The 25,228-nt window shown below is 37.5% G+C and overlaps 1 pseudogene; it reads right to left on the reverse strand.

Moving 5' to 3' along the window:
- Positions 1-352: 352 nt before the first annotated feature.
- On the reverse strand, positions 353-1,454 carry LOC136389496 (protein NDRG3-like; annotated as a pseudogene).
- Positions 1,455-25,228: the final 23,774 nt, after the last annotated feature.

Here is a 25,228-nt window from a genome sequence, read left to right on the forward strand (position 1 = left end):
ATGCACACACAAACACAGACACGTGTGCTCACACACATATGTCAGGATCAGAGAATTTATTAGATATGCAGCTGGGAAAGCACAGCGGGAAACCTGTCAAGAGAAGATGAGAAGATAAGGAGATTTGATCAGCTAAAGATGTTGGATTATTACAGTAATGGCATGGAAGTGCAGGCATACATACAAAAAGGGGGGAGGGTAGGCAGAGAATAATAAATCCAGGATACCAGAGAGAAACAGCCAGTGGCCATGCAGCAGTTAAAGATAGATGTCAGTTTTCTGGATGGAGTGTGTTATGTTATGAAACAATCATTTGAGGACATGGATGCTACAGGGGAGGAGGAGCATCTGCTTAGCAGAACACCTCTCTGGTCTGATGTCTGTCAAGAATATCATGGGACTCAGAGGATTCTTGAGTTCCATCTGGCTGAGTACTGGCAACAGATTGGCTGAAGGCACTTTCTCCAGAGCCAGCACTACTTGAGGTTGAGTGGGCTTGTGATCGGGCGAGTCAGGTCATGCGGGCAGATAGTATGTAGTTCATTCCCAGCAAAAAGTACTTGAAGCTTTGATGAGCTGCTGAACTACTTGGGACAGTCCACCACCATCTGCCATCTTTAGCAAAGTTGTGTTTATAGGATTCAAGTGAGAATTGCATTCAAAGCACATCTAAATTGTAGCAGATTGTCCCCTACCACCAATAAAATAGAACACTTTAAGGTCCTTGATTTGTTATCATTTTGGCCCATCATGGTCTTTTAATCTCCACATCTCCATGTCCATTACAAAAACCCAAGAAGAGTTGTAAGTTTTCTTGGTTGATATCTGTAGGATTGAATCAGGTCCAGGTTGGCCTGCAATTCTTCCTGCCCAAAGTGATGAGCCAAAATACTGTTCACAACATTGATTGTCAAGCCTGAGATTTTGGAAGCTGCCCAGTCAATACAGCCTTTAGAACAAGATTAAACATTAATAAGCACATGACCTTCTGCAAGCTCTGGACGTTTGAGTGCAAACTTGTTGAGGATGTAACCCTCCAGCTCCAACTCCAGCTCAGTCATGTTTTTCACAATTAAGTGGGCAAGAACAGAAGGCAGCATTTCAGTTAGCTCACCCATTGCAGGGTACCAGTATGCTGTTGGGAAAGAGGGTGTACCTTCTTATTGCCCTGCATCATCCACATGGCAGACAGAAAAGTGCTGAGTAATTTCTTGCATATCCTTAAAATTAAAGAACACATTGAAACAGGATTTATGATTGAGGCCAATGTCATGATAGGTCAGAATAACTGGTCTGTTTCCCTTTGGTGGGTTTCTTATAGTGACGTGGACCATACCATGAATTGTCCCTGTGTCATGTTCCTGACAATCAAAGTCCTGGAAGTTTCATGTACCATTCTTATTATTTAGAAGCAGTTTGAAATCTGTGAGATGAACATCTTGAAGTTCATCCATGAGAACAGATGAAAGCAGAGAACTGTCAAGAAGAAATCAGTAACTGAGCTGCGGATATCTGCTGTCAGTGCGGTGGCGGAAGTGGCAACAGCTTCTATTCATTTTTCTTTATTTGTTTCTTTCTGTTCCTCAAATCAGATATTCTCAATTGATTTATTGTCAAGATTTATGAGATTTTTCTTCTACCCACTCAAATCTGTTGCTGTGCGCCTCCATTAAATTTTTCACTTAAGTTATTGTACTTTTAAGTCCAAAACTTTTATTTGTTTTTTTATATCATTTTTACTTCTTTATTGATATTCTCTACTTGGTAAAAACAATACTTCCCTTTAGATATTTAGACAAAATTTTCTTTTTTGTGTGTGTCTGTGTGTTTTTATATTCCAGATTATGATTTTACAACTGTGTTAGGATAAATAAGTGACTTAGGCTGGGGTGTATTTCAGCTTACACCAAAATTTGGGTTACATCAGTGTTGTAGGAATGAAACTGTGTCGTAACCAGAGAACCCCATGTACATCTACTCAAAATTATTTTTTTTTGTTTTATTTACTTATTTATTTATTTTAAAGTGCATTTTATTTTTACCATCTTTTTTTATTGATTTGAATTTATTGTGTTTACATAGATTCTAGTGTCACCCCAAATGCATTTCCCCCTCCTCCATATTCCCCTCAACATCACCCTTGCCCACCTCCCACCATCTCCCTCCCCTCTTCCCTTCAGGTTTATCCCATCCTATCATCCCCTTTCCCTCTGTCCTCTTTTCCTCTGGTCCCTTTGATCCCTCCTCTGTCTCAATTCCATTCTTCAGTTCACATTGTTTCTTGGATTCCGCAAATGAGTGAGGTCTTATGATATTTTTCTTTCTCTGCCTGGCTTATTTTATTTAACATTATAGTTTTCAGGTCCATCCACGTTGTTTCAAAATGTAATATTTTCTTCTTTTTCATGGCCCCATAATATTCCATTGTGTATATATGTACCACAGCTTTTTAATCCACTCATCCTCTGACGGACACTTGGGCTGTTTCCAGATCTTCGCTATTGTGAACAATGCTGCCATAAACATAGGGATGCATTCTTTTTTTGAGTCAGTGAGATGGTGTTCTTGGGATATATTCCTAAAAGTGGCATGGCTGGGTCAAAAGGCAGTTCTATTTTTAATTTTTTGAAGAATCTCCATACTGCTTTCCAAAGTGGCTGCACCAGTCTGCATTCCCACCAGCAGTGCATAAGGGTTCCCCTTTCTCCACAACCTCGCCAGCACCTATCATGTGTTGTTTTGTTAATGAGCGCCATTCTGACTGGTGTGAGGTGGTAACTCATTGTTGCTTCAATTTTCATTTTTCTAATGATTAGTGGTGTTGAACATTTTTTCATCTCTTGATTGGCCACCTGTATGTCCTCTTTGGAGAAGTGTTTATTCATATCTTTTACTTATTGTCGAATATGTTCTCCCATTGTGGAGTTTGTCTTTTTATTCTGGTCATATTGTCTTTAGCTGTGCAAAAGCTTTTTAGTTTGATATAGTCCCATTTGTTTATCCTGTCTCTTATTTCACTTGCCCGTGGAGATAAATCAGCAAATATATTACTGCGAGAGATGTCAGTGAGCTTACTTCCTATGTGTTATTCTAAGATATTTATGGTTTCACGGTTTATATTTAAGTCTTTTATCCATTTTGAGTTTATTTTTTGAATGGTGTAAGTTGATGGTCTAGTTTCATTTTTTTGCAGGTAGCTGTCCAATTTTCCCAACACCATTTGTTAAAGAAATTGTCTTTACTCCATTGTATGCTCTTACCTCCTTTGTCAAATATCAATTGTCCATAAAGGTATGGGTTTATTTCTGGTTCTCTGTTTTGTTCCATTGAATATATGCCTTTTTTTATGCCAGTACCTAGCTGTTTTGAGTACAATGACCTTATAGTATAACTTGATATCAGGAAGTATGATACCTGCCACTTTATTCTTTTTTTTTTTTTTCAAGATTGCTTAGGCTATTCGAGTTCTTTTTTTGGTTCCATATAAGTTTTTGGAATATGTGTTCTATATCTTTGAAGTATGTCATTGGTACTTTAATTGGTATTGCATTGAATTTATAAATTGCTTTGGGTAATATAGATACTTTAATGATGTTTATTCTTCTTATCCACAAACATGGTATATGCTTCCAACTGTTTGTATCTTCCTTGATTTGTCAATGTTTTATAATTTTCCAGGGACAAGTCTTTAACCTCCTTGGTTAAATTTATTCCTAGGAACTTACTTTTTTGTGGCAATAGTGAAGGGGATTGTTTCCTTAATTTCTATTTCTGATGGTTCATTGTTGGTGTATAAAAATGCCTCTATTTATGAGTATTGATTTTATATCCTGCTACCTTGCTGAATTCATTTATCAGGTCCAGTAGTTTTTTGACTGAGACTTTAGGGTTTTCTATATACAATATCATATCATCTGCAAATAACGATAGTTTTACTTCTTTTTTTATTTAGATGCCTTTTATTTCTTCTTCTTGTCTAATTGCTGTGGCTAGGACTTGCAGTACTATGTTGAATAAGAGTGGTGAAAGGGGGCACCCCTGTCTTGTTCCTGATCTTAAGGGGATTGCTTTTAATTGTTGCCCATTGGTTATGATGTTGGCTTTGGGTTTGTCATAGATGGCCTTTATCATGTTGAGGTATGTTCTCTATATTCCCACTTTGCTGAGAGTTTTGATCATAAATGGGTACTGGATTTTATCAAATGCTTTTTCTGCATCTATTGAAATTATCATGTGGTTTTTCTCCTTTTTTAATGTGATTAAATACATTGACTGATTTACAAATATTGTACCAGCCTTACCTCCCCAGAATAAATCCAATTTGATCATGATGTATGATTTTTTTCATGTATTGCTGAATCCGGTTTGCTAATATTTTGTGGAGGATTTTAGCATCTAAATTCATCAGGGATATGGGTCTATAATTTTTTTCTTTGTTTGTCTTTGCCTGCTTTTGGAATCAGAATTATGCTCGTCTCATAAAAGGAGCTTGGAAGTCTTTTTTCCTCTTGAATTTTTTGAAATAGCTTGAGAAGAATAGGAGTTAGTTCTTCTTTGAATATTTGGTAGGATTTACTGTGAAGCCATCTGGGCCAGGGCTTTTGTTTTTTGGGAGTTTTTTGATAACTGTTTCGATCTCATTTGTGGTAACTGGTCTGTTTAATTTTCTGATTCTTCCAGATTGATTTTTGAAAGATTATATTTTTCAAGGAATTTGTCCATTTCACTTAGGTTGTTTAATTTTTTGGCATACAGTTCTTCACAGTATTTTCTTACAATGTTTTGTATTTCTGTTGTGTCAGTTGTTATTTCTCGACTCTTATTTCTAATTTTGTTTATTTGAGTTCTCTCTCTTTTTCTCTTGGTGAGTCTGGTTAAAGATTCATTGATCTTGTTTACCCTTTCAAAGAACCAGCTCTTGGTTTTATTGATGCTCTGTGTTGTTTTTTTAGCCTCTATGTCATTTATTTCTGCTCTGATTTTTATTATTTCCTTCCTTTTACTACCTCAGGGTTTTACTTGCTGTGTTTTTTTTTCTAGTTCTTTTAGTTACAGGGTTAAGTTGTTTATTTGAGCTTTTTCTAGCTTCTTAAGGTATGCCTGTAGTGCTATGAACTTCCCTCTCAGGACTGCTTTTACTGTGTCCCATAAATTTTGAATTGTTGTATGCTCATTATTATTCATTTCTAGGAATTTTTTTATTTCTTCTTTGATCTCATTGTTAACCCATTCATTATTTAATAACATGCTATTTAGTTTCCATGTGTTTGAGTATATTTCAATTTTTCTGTTGTGATTGATTTCTAGTTTTATGCCATTGTGATCAGAAAAAGTGCTTGATATGATTTCAATCTTCTTAAATTTGTTGAGACTGCTTTTGTGCCCTAAAATGTGGTCTATTCTAGAGAATGTACCATGAGCACTTGAAAAGAATGTATATTCTGCTGTTTTAGGTAGAAGGTTCTGAAGATATCTATTAAATTCAGTTCATCTAGTGCAGGGGTCTCAAACTCAACTCAGCATGTGGGCCGCAGAGCAAGATCACAGCCATTCGGTGGGCCGCACTAGGTCTACAAAAGGCAACTGTTATGCAACACTTTTCTCATTGCAGTTGAAAACAAAAAAAAATCAGTACAAAATTGTTCTGCGGGCCGCATGTGGCCCGCGGGCCGCAAGTTTGAGACCCCTAATCTAGTGTGTCCTTTAAGTCTGCTGTTTCTTTGCTAATTTTCTTTTTTGAGGATCTATCTAGTGATGTTAGTGGTGTATTAAAATCCCCTGCTATTGGCCCTGGCCGGTTGGCTCAGTGGTAGAGCATCGGCCTGGCGTGCAGAAGTCCCGGGTTCGATTCCTGGCCAGGGCACACAGGAGAAGCGCCATCTGCTTCTCCACCCCTCCCCCTCTCCTTCCTCTCTGTCTCTCTCTTCCCCTCCTGCAGCCGAGGCTCCACTGGAGCAAAGATGGCCCGGGCACTGGGGATGGCTCCTTGACCTCTGCCCCAGGCGCTAGAGTGGCTCTGGTCACAACAAAGCGACGCCCCAGAGGGGCAGAGCATAGCCTTCTGGTGGGCAGAGCGTCACCCCCTGGTGGGCGTGCCGGGTGGATCCCGGTCGGGCACATGCGGGAGTCTGTCTGACTGTGTCTCCCCGTTTCCAGTTTCAGAAAAATACAGAAAAAAAAAAATCCCCTGCTATTATAGTATTGCTGTTGATATTGCCCTTTATATCCAACAAAGTCTGCTTTATATATTTAGGTGCTCCTATATTAGGTGTGTAGATATTTGTAATGGTTATATCTTCCTGTTGGATTGCTTCCTTTATCATTATGTAGTGACTTTCTTTATCCCTTACTATAACCTTTGTTTTAAAGTCCATTTGTCTGATATAAGTATTGCTACCCTAGCTTTTTTTTCATTTCCATTTGCATGAAATATTTTTTCCCATTCTTTTACTGTCATTCTATGTGTATCTTTTGTTTTGAGGTGGGTCTCTTGTAGACAGCATATGTATGGGTCCTGTTTTCTTATTGATGCAGCTACCCTTTGTCTTTTGATTGGATCATTTAATCCATTTACATTTAAGGTTATTATTGATATGTAGTTGTTTATTGGCATTTTATTCTTTAAAGCTACATTCCCTTTTTGTTCTTTTTACAACAGGCCCCTTAACATTTCTTGAAGCATTGGTTTGGTTGTAATGAATTCCTTGAGGGGTTTTTTTGCTTTTTTTTTTTGTCTGGGAAGCTTTTTATTTCTCCTTCAATTTTAAACAATAGCCGTGCTAAATAAAGAAGTCTTGGTTGTAGGCTCTTGTCTGCATTACTTTGAATATGTCTTGCCATTCCCTTCTGGCCTCTAGTGTTTCTGTTGAGAAGTTGGATGTCATTCTTATGGGGCTCCTTTGTAGGTGATAGCCTTTTTTTCTCTAGCAGCTTTTAATATTTTCTCTTTATCTCTTAGCTTTGGTATTTTAATTATGATGTGTCTTGGTGTAGATTTCTTTGGGTTTCTCTTTAATGGAGTTCTCTGTGCTTTTTGAACTCGTTTGACTATTTCCTGCATCAATTTAGGGGAGGTTTCAGCTATGATTTCATTGAACAAAGTCTCTATCCCTTGTTCTTTCTCTTCTTCTTTAGGAACCCCTATGATGCAGATGTTGTTTCTCTTTAGATTGTCACAGAGCTCTCTTAGAGTTTCCTCAGATTTTTTCAGCCTCTTTTCTTTTTGCTGTTCTGCTTCTGTGTTTTCATTTATCTTGTCTTCTAAATCGCTGATTTAATCCTCTGCCTCATCCAGCCTGCTTTTAATTGCTTCTAGTGTAGCTTTCATTTCTGATATTGTATTTGTCATTTCTGACTGGTTCTTTTTTATTATTTCAATGTCCTTTTTGATGCTTGTTATCTCTTTATTTATGTCAGCGGTTCTCAACCTGTGGGTCGTAACCCCGGCGGGGGTAGAATGACCAAAACACAGGGGTCACCTAAAGCCATTGGAAAATACATAATGCATGTATTACAGTTATGAAGTAGCCACCAAAATTATTTTTTGGTTTGGGGTCACCGCAACATGAGGAACTATATTGCAGGGTCACGGCATTAGAAAGGTTGAGAACCACTGATTTATGTGTTCATTGTGTCCATCCATTGTTGTTCTAAGACCTTTCAGCATTCTAATAATTATTATTTTAAACTCTTCATTCAGTAGTTTGCTTATTTCCATCTCACTCAGTTCATTTTCTGGAGGTTTCTCTTGTTGGTTCATTTGGATTACACTTCTCTGTCTTCCCATTTTGTCTGTGTATACCCTCCTCATTTGGGTGTGTTGTTTGTAGAGTTGGCTAAGTTGACAGTTGGTGTTGTCTGCCTCAAATTTTTAGTTGCGTTATTTCTAGGTCTTCTTGGGTTGGTATCAGCTGTTGTTTGTAATCCACTGTCCTAGACAAGGTTTTCAATAGTTCTCTGAGTATATTTAAAATAGTTGATTTAAAGGCTTTAGTAAATTCAATCTCTGAGCTTTTCCAGAGACAGGTTTTGTTTTTGTTTTTTTTTGTATTTTTTTTTTCTGAAGCTGGAAACGGGGAGAGACAGTCAGACAGACTCCCGCATGTGCCTGACCGGGATCCACCTGGCACGCCCACCAGGGGGCGATTCTCTGCTCCTCCGGGGCGTCGCCTCTGTTGCGACCAGAGCCACTCTAGCGCCTGGGGCAGAGGCCAAGGAGCCATCCCCAGTGCCCGGGCCATCTTTGCTCCAATGGAGCCTTGCTGCAGGAGGGGAAGAGAGAGATAGAGAGGAAGGAGAGGGGGAGGGGTGGAGAAGCAGATGGGCGCTTCTCCTGTGTGCCCTGGCCGGGAATCGAACCCGGGACTTCTGCACACCAGGCCGACGCTCTACCACTGAGCCAACCGGCCAGGGCCGAGACAGTTTTTATTGATTTCTCTCCCTACATATAGGTCATACTTCTTTTTTTTTAAAGGTCTGAAATTTTTGTTGAAAATTAGATGTTTAAAATAATTTGGCAATTTTGCCCCCTGCTTAGGGTTTGTTGTAGTTGCTATTTGTTGTGTTTGTTTAGTGACTTTTCTGAACTAAGTGAACAATCTTGATACATGGCTGCTAAAGTTTCTGTTCAGATAGCTTAGTGATTAAATATAAGGAATCTTAAATATCTGGAATTGGTGAGTTTCCCAGTCTTTGCTGAAAGGGTGTGTGTGTGTGTGTGTGCGCACGCACGTGTGCACTTGTGTGTGTTGGGTCATGCCTTAAATATTTTGTGAGACAGCTTATAATTTTACCTTATCTTTTACTTTTTGTAGTACCTCAAATTTAGTAGATGAGACCTTAAGACTTTCCCAGGTTTTTCCAGAACATATACACAAGTCTTGGCATGGACAGAACCCTAACATGATCATGGCATTTTAAATCCTAAGATAATGTTAGAATTTTTCAAAGCCCCTATAAATGTCTCATCCCTTTGCTTTTCTTTTTGGTTAGCCTATTGTTTGCCTCAACAATTATCTACCACCTCAGGCAGCCACAAAGATAAAGAATTGTCTCTAAGTGTTTTCAACAAACACCCTGTCTCAGAGGTAACTACCCTTTACAGTGGTAGTGGGCAAGCTTCAAGTTAAATAAAGATCATCTTGCCATGACTGGTCGGTTCAGCAGTAGAGCATCAGCCTGGCATGTGGAAGTCCCAGGTTCAACTTCCAGTCAAGACACACAGAAGCAGCGACCATCTGCTTCTCCACTCCTCCCCTCCTCTTTCCTTTCCACAGCCATGGCTCTTGAATGAGTGTGTTAGTCCCAGTTGCTGAGAATGGCTCAATGGACTTGCCTTAGGCACTAAAATATTTTAGTTGCTGAGAAACGAAGCAGTGGCCCCAGATGGGGAGAACATCAGCCCCAGAACAGGACTTGCCAGGTGGATCCTAGTCAGGGCATATATCGAAGTCTGTCTCTCTGCCTTTCTGCCTCTCACTTGATTTCTTTTTAAAAAGACTATCTTGACATGACTTTCTTCTAGAGAACCATCATACAGGTCAAATAATGACAATTCTCTGGAAGTGAAACTTTGAAAGAAAATACAACCCCATTCTTCCCTCTCCAGTGGCTACTGCACTGCTGGTTTTTACCTTATTGTGGGACATTGGTTTTCACACTACTGTAGAGCTAGAGTGGGGCATGGCAATAGAGCAAGTTAAAATGCTACAAAGTTTGTTGTTATTGAAACTTAGCTATTTTCTTGAATAAATGCTCCCTGGAGTGCTACAGCCTTTGATTAATTTCTAAAGTTCCTAAAAAAAAAGTTGATTTTTTTTCAGCTCTTTTGTTGCTTTCATGGAAATCTTGAAGGTCTTTGCCATTTTTGCTGATGTCACTCTCTTACAGGTTTTAAAAAGCATCTTAAAATGGAAAACTAAGTAATGACTATTTTGTTTTCAGTGGTACCTGCTTTTTCTTTCTGGATGATGACCACGATAATTACATAATATTTATTGAGATGTATGTGGCAAACCCTATTCTAACAATTTGACATGTATTATCTCAGTTAATCTTCAAAGCAGTTTTATTTACAGTTACTATTATTACCCAGTTAACAGACAAAGTAAATGTGGCATAAAGACTTTAAGCAATTTGCCTAAAATCAATAATAACTAAGTGGTAAAAACTGGATTTGAGCCCAGTCTGTCTAGTTGTAGAATATATGCAGTAATGTGGAGCAGCCAGGAATTATCAGAATAAAAAATGCCTCAGTTGGTATTTCAGAAACATTCACTTACTGTACAGGCTCTAATTTTATTGAACTCTGGATTACTTAGAAGTAAAAAGCATTTATACTAGATATTTTATCATAATAATATCAAGTAACTTTAAAATTTTTTATAAAACAAATTATTAAGTACACAACTAAATATTACTTAACTTTTAGTATTTTATTAGAATTTTCATATAAGCAATTTAACAAATCAAAACCAAAATCCTTTATCAGACATAACTTTTGCCTTTTGTTTGAGAGAATATTATCACTATAACTTTATTTTAAATTTCATTTTATTTTAATTTATTGGGTGTACATAAATTCTAGTGTCCCACTGAATACCTCCCCCCTCCCCAATGTTCCCCACCACATCCCCCTTGCCCTCCTCTCCACAATGCCCTCCCCCAGTTTTGCTTTTCTGCTCTCATCCCATCCTATCATCCCCTTTCCCTCTGTCCACTTTCCCTTTGGACCCTTTGTTCCCGCCTCTGTCTCTATTCCGTTCCTCAGTTCATATTGTTCATTGGATTCCTCAAATGAGTGAAGTCATATGGTATTTTTCTTTCTCTGCATGGCTTATTTCAATTAACATAATAGTTTCTAGGTTCATCCATGTTGTCGCAAAAAGTAAGATTTCCTTCTTTTTCATGGCCCCATATTATTCCAATGTGTATATATGTACCACTGCTTTTCAATCCATTCGTCCACTGATGGACACTTGGGCTGTTTCCAGATCTTGGTTATTGTAATCAATGCTGCCATAAACATGGGGGGGGAGTGTATTTCTCCTAGTATCATTGATGTGGTGTTCTTGGGATATATTCCTAAAAGTGGGATAGCTGGGTCAAAAGGCAGTTCCATTATTGATTTTTTGAGGAATCTCCATACTGTTTTCCAAACTGGCTGCATCTCTCTGCATTCCCACCAGCAATGCAGGAGGATTTCCTTTTTTCCACATCCTCATCAGCACTTATTATGTGTTGTTTTGTTAATATGTTGCCATTCTGACTGGTATGAGGTGATATTTTATTGTGGTATTAATTTGCATTTCTCTAATGATTAGTGAGTTTGAACATTTTTTTATATGCCTATTGGCCATCTGTATGTCCTCTTTGGAGAAGTGTCTATTCATTACTTTTACCCATTTTTTGATTGGATTGTTTATCTTCCTGATGTTGAGTTTTAAAAGTTCTTTATAAATTTTGGTTTATTGACCCCTTATGAGATGTATTCTTGAATATGTTCTTCCATTGTGTGGTTTGCCTTTTTAATTTTATTTTTTAATGGGGTGACATCAATAAATCAGGATACATGTATTAAAAGATCAACAAGTCCAGGTTATCTTGTCTTTCAATTATGTTGCATACCCATCACCCAAAGTCAGATTGTCCTCTGTCATCTTCTATCTAGTTTTCTTTGTGCCCCTCCCCCTCCCCCTTTCCCTCTCCCTTTCCCCCTCCCCCCGTAACCACCAAACTCTTATCAATGTCTCTTAGTTTCACTTTTATGTCCCACCTACGTATGAAATAATGCAATTCCTGGTTTTTTCTGATTTACTTATCTCACTTCGTGTAATGTTATCAAGATCCCACCATTTTGCTGTAAATGATCCGATGTCATCATTTCTTATAGCTGAGTAGTATTCCATAGTGTATATGTGCCACATCTTCTTTAACCAGTCATCTATTGACGGGCTTTTTGGTTGTTTCCATGTCCTGGCTACTGTGAACAATGCTGCAATGAACATGGGGCTGCATGTGTCTTTACGTATCAATGTTTCTGAGTTTTGGGGGTATATACCCAGTAGAGGGATTGCTGGGTCATAAGGTAGTTCTATTTTCAGGAACTACCTGAAAATAGAGGAACCACCATATTTCTTCCATAATGGTTGTACTACTTTACATTCCTACCAACAGTGTATGAGGGTTCCTTTTTCTCCACAGTCTCTCCAACATTTGCTATTACCTGTCTTGTTAATAATAGCTAATCTAACAGGTGTGAGGTGGTATCTCATTGCAGTTTTGATTTGCATTTCTCTAATAACTAAAGAAGATGAGCATCTTTTTATATATCTGTTGGCCATTTGTACTTGCTCCTGGGAGAAGTGTCTGCTCATGTCCTCTTCCCATTTTTTTATTGGATTTTTTGTTTGTTTGTTGTTGAGTTTTATGAGTTCTTTGTATATTTTGGATATTAGGCCCTTATCTGAGCTGCTGTTTGAAAATATCATTTCCCATTTAGTTGGCTGTCTGTTTATTTTGTTATCAGTTTCTCTTGCTGAGCAAAAACTTCTTAGTCTGATGTAGTCCCATTCATTAATTTTTGCCTTCACTTCTCTTCCCATTGGAGTCAAATTCATAAAATGCTCTTTAAAACCCAGGTCCATGAGTTTAGTACCTATGTCTTCTTCTATGTACTTTATTGTTTCAGGTCTTATGTTTAGATCTTTGATCCATTTTGAGTTAATTTTAGTACAGGGGGACAAAGTGTAGTCCAGTTTCATTCTTTTGCATGTGGCTTTCCAGTTTTCCCAGCACCATTTATTGAAGAGGCTTTCTTTTCTCCATTGTGTGTTCTTGGCCCCTATATCAAAAATTATTTGACCATATATATGTGGTTTTATTTCTGGACTTTCTATTCTGTTCCATTGGTCTGAGTGTCTACTTTTCTGCCAATACCATGCTGTTTTGATTGTCGTGTCCCTATAATAGAGTTTGAAGTCAGGTATTGTAATGCCCCCAGCTTCATTCTTTTTCTTTAGGATTGCTTTGGCTATTAGGGGTTTTTTATACTTTCATATAAATCTGATGATTTTTTACTCTATTTCTTTAAAAAATGTCATTAAAATTTTGATGGGAATTGCATTAAATTTGTATATTGCTTTGGGTAATATAGCCATCTTGATTATATTTATTCTTCCTAACCAAGAACAAGGAATATTCTTCCATCTCATTATATCTTTTTCGATTTCTCTTAACAATGGTTTATAGTTTTCATTATATAAGTCCTTTACATTCTTTGTTATGTTTATTCCTAAGTATTTTATTTTTTTGTTGTTGCAATTGTGAAGGGGATTATTCTTTTGAGTTCATTCTCAGTTGTTTTATTGTTGGCATATAGAAAGGCTATTGACTTCTGTATGTTAATTTTGTATACTGCGACCTTACTGTATTGGCTTATTGTTTCTAGTAGTCTTTTTGTGGATTCTTTGGGGTTTTCGATGTATAGGATCATATCATCTGCAAAAAGTGATACCTTTACTCCTTCTTTTCCGATATGGATGCCTTTTATTTCTTTGTCTTGTCTGATTGCTCTGGCTAGAACCTCTAGTACCACATTAAATAAGAGTGGAGAGAGTGGACAACCCTGTCTTGTTCCTGATTTAAGGGGGAAAGCCTTCAGTTTAGTGCCATTTAATATGATGTTAGCTGATGGTTTATCATATATGGCCTTTATTATGTTGAGATATTTTCCTTCTATACCCATTTTGTTGAGTATCTTAAACATAAAATTGTGTTGTATTTTATCGAAAACCTTTTCTGCGTCTATTGATAAGATCATGTGGTTTTTGTTCTTTGTTTTGTTGATATGGTGTATTACATTAACCATTTTACATATGTTGAACCATCCTTGAGATTCTCGGATGAATTCCACTTGATCATGATGTATTATTTTTTTAATATGTTGTTGTATTCAATTTGCTAGTATTTTTGTTTAGTATTTTAGCATCTGTATTCATTAGAGATATTGGTCTGTAGTATTCTTTTTTTGTGCCATCCTTGCCTGGTTTTGGTATGAGGGTTATGTTGGCCTCATAAAATGTGTTTGGAAGTATTGCTTCTTCTTCAATTTTTTGGAAGACTTTCAGTAGAATAGGAACCAAATCTTCTTTGAATGTTTGATAAAATTTGCTGGTATAGCCGTCAGGGGCTGGATTTTTATTTTGGGGGAGGTTTTTAATAGTTTTTTCTATTTCTTCTCTAATAATAGGTCTGTTCAGGCTTTCTGCTTCTTCTTGACTCAGTCTAGGAAGGTTGTATTGTTCTAGGAATTTATCCATTTCTTCTAGATTGTTGAATTTAGTGGCATAAAGTTTTTCATAGTATTCTACAATAATTCTTTGTATATCTACGGTGTCCGTGGTGATTTCTCCTCTTTCATTTTGGATTTTGTTTATATGAGTTCTTTCTCTTTTTTCCTTGGTAAGTCTTGCCAAGGGTTTGTCAATTTTGTTGATCTTTTCAAAGAACCAGCTCTTTGTTCTATTAATTTTTTCTATACTTTTACTGTACTCTATTTCATTTATTTCTGCTCTGATTTTTATTATCTCCTTTCTTCGGCTGGTTTTGGGTTGTCTTTGTTCTTCTTTTTCTAGTTCCTTAAGGTGTGAAGTGAAGTGGTTCACTTGGGCACTCTCTTGTTTGTTCATATATGCCTGAAGTGATATGAACTTCCCTCTTATCACTGCTTTTGCTGCATCCCATAGATTATGATATGTCGTATTGTCATTTTCATTAGTCTGTATATATCTTTTGATCTCTGCACTTATTTCTTCTTTGACCCATTCATTTTTTAAAAGTATGTTGTTTAGTTTCCACATTTTTGTGGGATTTTTTTCCTCTTTTTTGCAGTTGAATTCTAGTTTCAAGGCTTTATGATCAGAAAATATGCTTGGTACAACTTTGATTTTTCTGAATTTGATGTTGTTTTTGTGGCCCAACATATGGTCAATTCTTGAGAATGATCCATGTACACTGGAGAAAAATGTATACTCAGTCACTTTGGGATGAAATGTCCTGTAGATGTCTATCATATCCAGGTGCTCTAGTGTTTTGTTTAGGCCATTACATCTTTGTTGATTCTCTGTTTGGATGACCAATCTAGAGCCATCAGCGGTGTATTGAGGTCTCTAAGTATGATTGTATTTTTGTCAGTTTTTGTTTTAAGGTCAATAAGTAGCTGTCTTATATATTTTGGTGTTCCTTGGTTTGGTGCATATATATTAAGAATTGTTATGTCTTCTTGATTCAGTGTCCCCTTAGCCATTATGAAATGGCCATTTTTGTCTCTGAGTACTTTTGTTGTCTTATAGTCAGCATTATCAGATATGAGTATTCTTACGCCGGCTTTTTTTTTTGGATGTTATTTGCTTGGAGTATTGTTTTCCAGCCTTTCACTTTGAATTTGTTTTTATCCTTGTTACTTAGATGATTTCCTGTAGGCAGCATACAGTTGGATTTTCTTTTTTAATCCATTCTGCTACTCTGTGTCTTTTTATTGGTGAGTTTAATCCATTTACATTTAGTGTAATTATTGACACTTGTGAGTTCCCTATTGCCATTTTATATATTGCTTTCTGTTAGTTTTGTGTCTTGTTTGATCCTTCTCTTTCGTTTTTCTATCTTTTGTTTTTATTTGGTTGTATTCCATACATCTTTCCTCTGTGGCTATCTTTTTTATCTCATGTGCTTCTGTGGTGGTTTTTTCAATGGTGGTTACCTTTAAGTAATGAAAAGGGTTCCTACCCTGTTCATTGTAGCGCACTATTTTGTGAGTACTTTTGTACTCCATCATCCTTTGCTACTGTTAATCTCCATCCTCTCCCCCCTTTCTTTTTGTTGTTGTCACAGTTTAAATTTGGTTTTATTGTGTTCTTCTTAGAGCTTTTACTTGTGGCTTTATTTTTTTTTTTGGTTCTTTGTATCTGATTGGAGAACCCCCTTTAGTGATTCCTGGAGTGGGGGTTTTCTGATGATAAATTCCCTCATCTTTTCTGTATCTGTGAATGTTTTTATTTCTCCTTCATATTTGAAGTATAGCTTTGATGGGTATAGTATTCATGGCTGAAAGTTCCTCTCTTTCAGGACTTTAAATATTGGGGTCCACTCTCTTCTAGCTTGTAGAGTTTCTGCTGAGAAATCGGATGATAATCTAATGGGCCTTCCTTTATATGTTGTACTCTTCTTTTTCCTGGCTGCCTTGAGAATTTTTTCTTTGCTGTTGGTTTGTGCCAATTTCATTATGATGTGCCTTGGAGTAGGTTTGTTGGGGTTAAGAAAACTCAGAGTTCTGTTTGCTTCATGAATTTGAGGCTTTAGTTCTTTCCACAGGCTTGGGAAGTTCTCATCTATTATTTGTTTGAGTATGTTCTCCATTCCATTTTCTCTCTCTTCTCCCTCTGATATACCTGTTATTCTTATGTTATTCTTTCTGATGGAGTCAGATAATTCTTGTAAGGCTATCTCATTTTTTTTAATTTTTGAGTCTCTTTCTTCTTCTCTCTGTTGTGCCTCAAGTTGCTTGTCTTCTATTTCACTAATCCTCTCTTCTGTCTGGCCTGTTCTATTAGCTAAACTTGTTCCCTCATTTTTCAGCTCGTGAATTGAGTTTTTCATCTCTGTTTGATTTGTTTTTATAGTTTCAATTTCCTTGGACATATATTCTTTGTGTTCATTGAGTTGTTTTCTGAGCTCCCTAAATTACTTTTCTGTGTTTTCTTGTATATTTCTGAGTATTTTTAGGATTTCTATCTTGAATTCTCTGTCATTTAGCTCCAAGGTTTCCAATATATTAAATTTTTCTCCATAGATTTTTCCTCATCTATCTGTGTTACCTCTCTTTCTTTTGTATCCATGACATTTGATTTTCTCTTCCTTAATGGCATCTGAGGGTGGTTTTGTTGATAGTATTAATGAGATTTAATAAAGAATAAAATGTTAAAAAAATTAAAAAATCGAAAAAAGTTGTGTTTTCTTTAAATTAATAATGAAATAAAGAAAAATAAAATAAAATAAAAATTAAAAAAAAAGGAAATTATTCCCTCCCTCCTTTTTTTCTCTCCTCTCCTCTTCCCTCTTTCTTGAGAAAATCTTGTGGTGAACTGTGAATTATATTGTATTTAATAGAACAAACAATGCCTGTAATGGAGGGCCTGAATTGGGGAAAAGTAATAAAGGGGCAAGAAAAAAAGTAATAAAATAAATAAAATAAAATATAAAATGGGGGTTATGGACCCACAAAAAGCAAATAATGAAAAAATTTGGATCAAGAATAAAATGATTTGCGTTTAGGTGTTGGTTGACTAAGAGTTATGATGAGAGGAATAAGAGGGAAACAGGAAAATGGGGGGACAAATTAAAAAATTACTATTGTATTTAGTGGAACAAGAGCTTGATAAAATGGAGAGCCAGGGATGGGAGCACTGCTAGTGAGTTAAAAAGGTGAAGTAAAAAAACCCCAGAATGCCACAAACATAAGTTTGAGTCCCAGATAAGATAATTTGTTCGTTATTGAGGTTTGAGTGAGAGGAGATGTAAAGGAGAAAGGAAGAAACTAATATAGAGGGAGAAAAGAAAGAGAGAGAGAGAGAGAAAAAAAAGAGGGAACCACTAAAAGAAGAAAAAAGAAAAAAGAGGAGAGAGAGAGAGAGTTAAGGGTTTTGGAGTGCAACCCTCATAGAGAGAAAGGAAGAGGAAAGAAAAGATAATGGGAGATGTAACACTTATGGGTAGTGTAGTTCAAGGAGAGGAGAGAGTAAGACCGACAGAGAGTTAAATGACCAAATTGGAGGAGGAAAAAAAAAATCAAGGATGAAGAAAAGAGAAACAAAAGAACAAATATAATAAAATGGGATAGGTTATAAAATCTGCGGATTATTCTTGATTTTGAGAGGTTATCTTCTTGCTTTTTCTTTTCTCTCCCTCTTCCTGGTCGGTGACTCTGTACCCTGGGTTCCGCCCCTTTGGCATGCTCAGGTAGAGGTTTGCAGTTGATAAGTCTCTATGGCAATGTCATGTATTGTGCTTCAGTCTCGTTGGCAGTCGAGGCTCATTAGCATTTATAGGCTCCAACAGTGAGAGAGTTCGTGTTCCTGGAGCCTCTCTCCTAGTCTTTCCTTCCTCAATTAGTAGCCTGATAATCCAGCCATGGGGTTGCTGCTGCCTCTGCCTGGATAGTAAGAGGCTCAAAGAGCTGGCAACTCCCCACTCTATTCCCACTCAGCGCAGGGCTCTGGGTAAGGCTCAGTCAGTCAGAGCTGCTAGCATAATCAGGCAGGGCTTCCGCCCACTCAAAGACCTCTGGCTCTGCCACTCTGTCCGGTAACACGAGCGGGCACCGACTCCCGGGGCGCTTGGAGTAAACTCTTGCTCACTATCTGCGTGCACAGACCAGGATGTCAGGCCGGAAGTCTCGCCCTCTGAGTGATACCCCCTGCCCGCACTGAAAAGTTCCAGCGTTGGAATTGGCTCTCGCTCTGTCCCCATGTGCGGCTTTTTCAAGGCACTGGGGCAGCCTGAGATTCCACTTTCAGCCCACACAAAGGCCCCTGACTCTGCCCCTCTGTGGGATAACACGGGCTCCCACTCCTGAGGTGCTGGGAGGAGTCTCTTGCCCACTCTCCGTGTGCGCAGACTAGGATGTCAGGCTAGAAGTCTTGCCCTCTGAGTGAAACCTCCCGCCCGCACTGAAAAGTTCTAGCATTGGAATTAGCTCTCGCTCCCTTCCTGTGCGCGGCTCCTTCAGGGCACTGGGGCGGCCCGAGATTCCGCTTTTTGGCTCACACAAAGGCCCCTGACTCTGCCCCTCTGTGGGATAACATGGGCAGGCACTGCCGAGGCACTCGGAGGTATCTCTTGCTCACTATCTGCATGCACAGACCAGGATATCAGACCAGCGGCCTCACCCTCTGAGTGAAACCCCCGCCCGTACGGAAAAGTTCCAGTGTTGGAATTAGTTCTCGCTCCCTCCCTGTGTGCGGCTCTCCCAGGGCGCTGGGGCGGCCCGGAGGCTTTCGGCCCACACAAAGGCCTCTGACTCTGCCTCTCTGTGGTACAACATGGGCGCACCCTCCCGGGGCTTTGGAAGGAATCTCTCACCCACTATCTGCGCATGCCGACCAGGTATGCCGATCAGGTAAATGGCTGCCTTGCTTGTCTTTCTATGTCTGGGTTTGGCGCAAGTGTTAGCTCTATTGCCCAGGTTGTCACAGGAACAGTTTTTCCTTGGCTTGGATCTCCATGCCACAGCCTGGTTCGGCCGTTTGTACCATGGCCTGGATCTATTCACCCCCTTTGCCCGCCTTAGTTTCTATATTCTCAGTTTCCAGTGAAAGCCGCCCTGTTTAGGTTAGTGAGGAAGGCGGAGCATTTCTTACTCCCTATTTCCTTCGGGGTTTGGTTATATATTTAGCCAATTTTTCGCTCGATCATACCTTTGGGTGTGTTGCGAAACATCTGGAGGCTCCAAGGATAGGTTTTTCTGTTTCTGGTTGAAGATCTTGTTGAGTTTTGGGGGAGATTTATCGGTATTGCTTCCTACCCCGCCATTACTCTGACGTCATCCAGTTGGTTTGCCTTTTTATTCTGTTCATATTGTCTTTAGCTGCGCAAAAGCTTTTTAGTTTGATATAGTCTCATTTGTTTATCCTGTCCTTTATTTCCCTTATCTGTAGAAATGAATCAGCAAATATTATATATTGCTGCGAGTGAGATCGGAGAGCTTATTGCCTGTGTTTTCTTCTAAGGTGCTTATGGTTTCACAACTTACTTTTAAGTCTTTTATCCATTTTGAGTTTATTTTTGTGAATGGTGTAAGTCGGTGGTCTAGTTTCATTTTTTGCAGGTAGCTGTCCAATTTTCCCAACACCCTTTGTTAAAGAGATGTCTTTACTCTATTGTATGCTCTTACCTCCTTTGTCAAATATCAATTGTCCATAAAAGTATGGGTTTATTTCTGGGTTCTCTGTTCTGTTCCATTGATCTATATGTCTGTTCTTATGCCAGTACCAAGCTGTTTGAGTACAATGGCCTTGTAGTGTAACTTGATATCAGAAAGTGTGATACCACCCACTTTATTCTTCATTTTCAAGATAGCTGAGGTTATTCGTGTTTGGTTTTTGGTTTTTGGTTTTTGGTTTTTTTTTTGGTTCCATATAAATTTTTGAAATATGTGTTCTATATATTTGAAGTATGTCATTGATATTTTAATAGAAATTGCATTGAATTTATGAATTGCATTGGGTAATATGGACATTTTAATGATGTTTATTCTTTTTATCCACAAACATGGTATATGCTTCCACTTGTTTGTATCTTTCTTGATTTCTTTATCAATGTTTTATAAATTTCCAAGTACAAGTCTTTAACCTCCTTGGTTAAATTTACTCCTAGGTACTTCATTTTTTTGTTGCAATAATGAAGGGGATTGTTTCCTTAATTTTTCTTTCAGACAGATCATTGTTGGTGTATAAAAATGCTTCTGAGTTCTTAATTTTATATCCTGCTACCTTGCTGAATTCATTTATCAGGTCCAATAGTTTTTTTGACTGAGACATTAGGGTTTTCTATGTATAGTATATCATCAGCAAATAATGATAGTTTTACTTCTTTTCCTATTTGGATGCCTTTTATTTCTTCTTCTTGTCTGATTGCTGTGGCTAGGACTTCCAGAACTATGTTGAATAAGAGTGGTGAAAGAGAACATCCCTGTCTTGATCCTGATCTTGAGGGGATTGCTTTTAATTTTTGCCCATTGAGTATGATGTTGGCTGTGGGTCTGTCATAGATGGCCATTATTATGTTGAGGTATGTTCCCTGTAGTCTCATTTTGCTGAGACTTTTGATCATAAATGGGTGCTGGATTTTATCAAATGTTTTTTTGCATCTATTGATATTACCGTGTGGTTTTTCTCCTTTCTTTTGTTTGTGTGATGAATCACATTAATTTATTTGCAAATTTTGGACCAGCCTTGCCTTCCCAGAATAAATTCCACTTGATCATGATGGATGATTTTTTTCATGTACTGCTGTATCTGATTTGCTAATATTTCTTTGAGAATTTTAGCATCTAAATTTATCATAGATATTGGCCTATAGTTTTCTTTCTTTCTGTTGTCTTTGCCTGGATTTGGAATCAGGATTATGCTTGCCTCATAAAAGGAGCTTGGAAGTTTTGCCTCTTCTTGAATTTTCTGAAATAGCTTGAGAAAGATATGAGTTAGTTCTTTTTTGAATATTTGATAAAATTCGCCTGTGAAGCCATCTGGCCCAGAGCTTTTGTTTGTTGGGAGATTCTTGATAACTGTTTTTATCTCATTTGTTATAATCTGTTTATTTAGGTTTTCTGATTTTTCCACATTAATTTTTGAAAGATAATATTTTTTAAGAAATTTATCCATTTTACCTAGGTTTTCTAATTTTATTGGCATTCAGTTCTTCAAAGTATTTTTTAAAATACTTTTTATTTCTTGCTGTGTCAGTTGTTACTTCTCCACTCTCATTTTTTATTTTATTTATTTGAGTTTTCTCTCTTTTTTTTCTTGGTGATTTTGTCTAAGGGTTCATCGATCTTTTTTACTTTTTCAAAGACAGAGCTTTTTGTTTCATTGACCCTCTGTATTGTTTTTTCAGTCTCTATGTCAATTATTTCTGCTCTGATCTTTATTATTTCCTCCCTTCTACTTCCTCTGCGCTTTACTTGCTGTTCTTTTTCTAGTTCTTTTAGTTGCAGGGTTAAGTTGTTTATTTGAGCTTTTTCTAGTTTCTTAAGATATGCCTGTAATGCTATGAACTTCCCTCTCAGGACTGTTTTTGCGGTGTCCCATAGATTTTGAGTTGTTTTATGCTCATTTTCATTTGTTTCAAGGAAATTTTTTTCTTTGTATTTTTCCAAAGCCAGAAATGGGGAGGCAGTCAGACAGACTCCCGCATGAGCCCGACGGGGATCTACCCGGCATGCCCACCAAGGGGCGATGTTCTGCCCATCTGGGGAATCGCTCTGCTACAACCAGAGCCACTCTAGTTCCTGAGGCAGAGGCCACAGAGCCATCCTCAATGCCCGGGCCAACTTTGCTCCAATGGAGCCTTGGCTGCGGGAGGGGAAGAGAGAGACAGAGAGGATGGAGAGGGGGAGGGGTGGAGAAGCAGATGGGCGCTTCTCCTGTGTGCCCTGACCGGGAATTGAACCTGGGACTTCCGCACACCAGGCCAACGCTCTACCACTGAGCCAACTGGCTATGGCCCAAGAAAATTTTTTATTTCTTCTTTGATTTCATTGTTGACCCATTTATTACTTAATAACATGATGGTTAGTTTTCAAGCATTTGAGTGTTTTTCAGTTTTTCTATTGTAGTTGATTTCTAGTTTCATACATTGTTGTCAGAGAAGATGCTTGATATTATTTCAATCTTCTTAAATTTGTTGAGACTCATTTTATGCCCTAATATGTGGTCTATCCTAGAGAATGTACCATGAGCACTTGGAAAGATTCTATATTCTGCTGCTTTAGGGTGAAAGGTTCTGAAGGTATCTATTAAATCCAGTTGATCCAGTGTGTTCTTAATTCTGCTGTTTCTTTGCTAATTTTCTTTCTTGAGATTCTATCCAGTGATGTTAGTGGGGTATTGAAATCTCCTACTGTTATAGTATTGCTGTTGATCTCGCCATTTATGTCCATCAAAGTCTGCTTTTATATATTTAGGTGCTCCTATTTTAGGCTTATAGATATTTATAATGGTTATCTCTTCCTGTTGGATTGTTTCCTTTGTCATTATGTAGTGACCTTCTTTATCCCTTACTATAGTCTTTGTTTTAAAGTCTATTTTGTCAGATCTAAGTATTGCTATCCCAGCTTTTTTTTATTTCCATTTGTTTGAAATATTTTTTTCCATCCTTTTACTTTTAGTCTATCTGTATCTTTTGTTTTGAGGTGTGTCTCTTGTAGACAGCATATGTATGGGTCCTGTTTTCTTATTTATTCAGCTACCCTACATCTTTTGATTGGGGCTTTTAATTCATTTATATTTAAGGTTATTATTGATATGTAGTTGTTTATTGCCATTTTGTTCTTTAAATCTACATTTCCCTTTTACTAGATTTTTTTTCTTCTTTTTTTCTGTCTACAGCAGGCCCCTTAACATTTCTGCAGCATTGGTTTGTTTATGATGAATTACTTGAGTTTTTTGTTTTTGTTATTGTTTTTGTCTGGGAAGCATTTTATTTCTCCTTCAATCTTAAATGATAGCCTTGCTGGATGAAGAAGTCTTGGTTGTAGGTTCTTATTCTGTATTACTTAGAATATTTCTTGCTATTCCCTTCTGGCCTCAAGTGTTTCTGTTGAAAAGTCAGATGTCATCCTTATGGGGATTCTTTGTAGGTGATAGACTGTTTTTCTCTTGCTGCTTTTAGTATTTTTTTTTCTTAGTTCTGATTTTTTTATTATGATGTGTGTTGGGTTGGATCTCTTTGGGTTCTTTTTTAATAGGGTTCTCTCTGCTTCTTGAACGTGTGTGACTCTTTCCTGCATCAATTTAGGGAAATTTTCAGCTATAATTTTTTTAATAAATTTTTATTAATGTTAATGGGGTGACATCAATAAATCAGGGTACATATATTCAAAGAAAACATGGCCAGGTTATCTTGTCATTCAATTATGTTGCATACCCATCACCCAAAGTCAGATTGTCCTCCGTCATCCTCTATCTAGTTTTCTTTGTGCTCCTCCCCCTGCCCCTGTGCCTCCTTCCCTCCCACGCCCCCTCCATCCCCCTCACCCCCAGTAACCACCACAATCTTGTCCATGTCTCTTCATCTCGTTTTTATGTCCCACCAATATATGGAATCATGTAGTCCTTGGTTTTTTCTGATTTACTTATTTCACTTCGTATAATGTTATCAAGATCCTACCATTTTGCTGTAAATGATCCGATGTCATCATTTCTTATGGCTGAGTAGTATTCCATAGTGTATATGTGCCACATCTTCTTTAACCAGTCCTGTTTTAAAGGGCTTTTTGGATGTTTCCATGTTTTGGCCACTGTGAACAATGCTGCAATGAACATGGGGCCACATGTGTCTTCACGTATCAATGTTTCTGAGTTTTGGGGGTATATATGAAGTAGAGGGATTGCTGGGTCATAAGGTAGTTCTATTTGCAGTTTTTTAAGGAACCACCATCCATTCTTCCATAATGGTTGTACTACTTTACATTCCCACCAACAGTAGTTGAGGGTTCCTTTTTCTCCAAAACCTCTCCAGTATTTGCTATTACCTGTCTTGTTGATAATAGCTAATCTAACAGGTGTGAGGTGGTATCTCATTGTAGTTTTGATTTGCATTTCTCTAATAACTAATGAAGATGAGCATCTTTTCATATATCTTTTGGCCATTTGTATTTCTTCCTGGGAGAAGTGTCTGTTCATGTACTCTTCCCATTTTTTTATTGGATTGTTTGTTTGTTTTTTATTGAGTTTTATGAGTTCTTTGTAAATTTTGGATATTAGGCCCTTATCTGAGCTGTTGTTTGAAAATATCATTTCCCATTCAGTTGGCTGTCTGTTTATTTTGTTGTCAGTTTCTCTTGCTGAGCAAAAACTTTTTAGTCTGATGTAGTCCCATTCATTTATCTTTGCCTTCACTTCTCTTGCTTTTGGAGTCAAATTCATAAAATGCTCTTTAAAACCCAGGTCCATGAGTTTAGTACTTATGTCTTCTTCTATGTACTTTATTGTTTCAGGTCTTATATTTAGGTCTTTGATCCATTTTGAATTAATTTTAGTACAAGGGGACAAGCTGTAGTCCAGTTTCATTCTTTTGCATGTGGCTTTCCAGTTTTCCCAGCACCATTTGTTGAAGAGGCTTTCTTTTCTCCATTGTGTGTTCTTGGCCCCTTTATCAAAAATTATTTGACCATATATATGTGGTTTTATTTCTGGACTTTCTATTCTCTTCCTTTGGTCTGAGTGTCTATTTTTCTGCCAATACCATGCTGTTTTGATTGTCGTGACCCTATAATATAGTTTGAAGTCAGGTATTGTAATGCCCCCAGCTTCATTCTTTTTCCTTAGGATTGCTTTGGCTATTCAGCGTTCTTTATAGTTCCATATAAATCTGATAATTTTTTTGTTCTATTTCTTTAAAAAATGTCATTAAAATTTTGATGAAAATTGCATTAAATTTATAAATTGTTTTGGGT

Source organism: Saccopteryx leptura, chromosome 1, assembly GCF_036850995.1.
Source record: "Saccopteryx leptura isolate mSacLep1 chromosome 1, mSacLep1_pri_phased_curated, whole genome shotgun sequence".
Lineage (NCBI taxonomy): Eukaryota > Metazoa > Chordata > Mammalia > Chiroptera > Emballonuridae > Saccopteryx > Saccopteryx leptura.